This window comes from Octopus bimaculoides, chromosome 14, assembly GCF_001194135.2.
Source record: "Octopus bimaculoides isolate UCB-OBI-ISO-001 chromosome 14, ASM119413v2, whole genome shotgun sequence".
Lineage (NCBI taxonomy): Eukaryota > Metazoa > Mollusca > Cephalopoda > Octopoda > Octopodidae > Octopus > Octopus bimaculoides.
The window spans coordinates 60,405,262-60,405,654 of NC_068994.1; positions in this window are offsets into that span (position 1 = coordinate 60,405,262).

Genomic DNA, 393 nt, shown 5'->3' on the forward strand with positions numbered 1-393 from the left:
GGTGGGGGGCATGTATTTGCGGCGTCGGACATTTTGTCGCGGTGCTGGGCACGTTCTTGCGGAGGGAGCACGTTCTTGCGACTCTGGGCACGAACGTGCTTCAGGCGCCGGACACGTTCTTGCGGCGACGGGCACGTTCTTGCGGCCCCAGGCACGTTCTTGCAGCCCCAGGAGCCTACTTGCGACTCCAGACACGTAGTTGCTGCTCCGGGCACGTTCTTTGGACGCCAGGTAAGTTCTTGCGGCCGTTGGCACGTCCTTGTGGCACCGGGCACGTTCTCGCGGTTCCAGGCATGTTACTGCGGCCCCAGGCACGTTCTTGTGGCGGCGTGCACGTTGTTGCCGTGCTGGGCATGTCCTTGGGGAGTCGAGCACGTACCGGCGGCGTTGGGC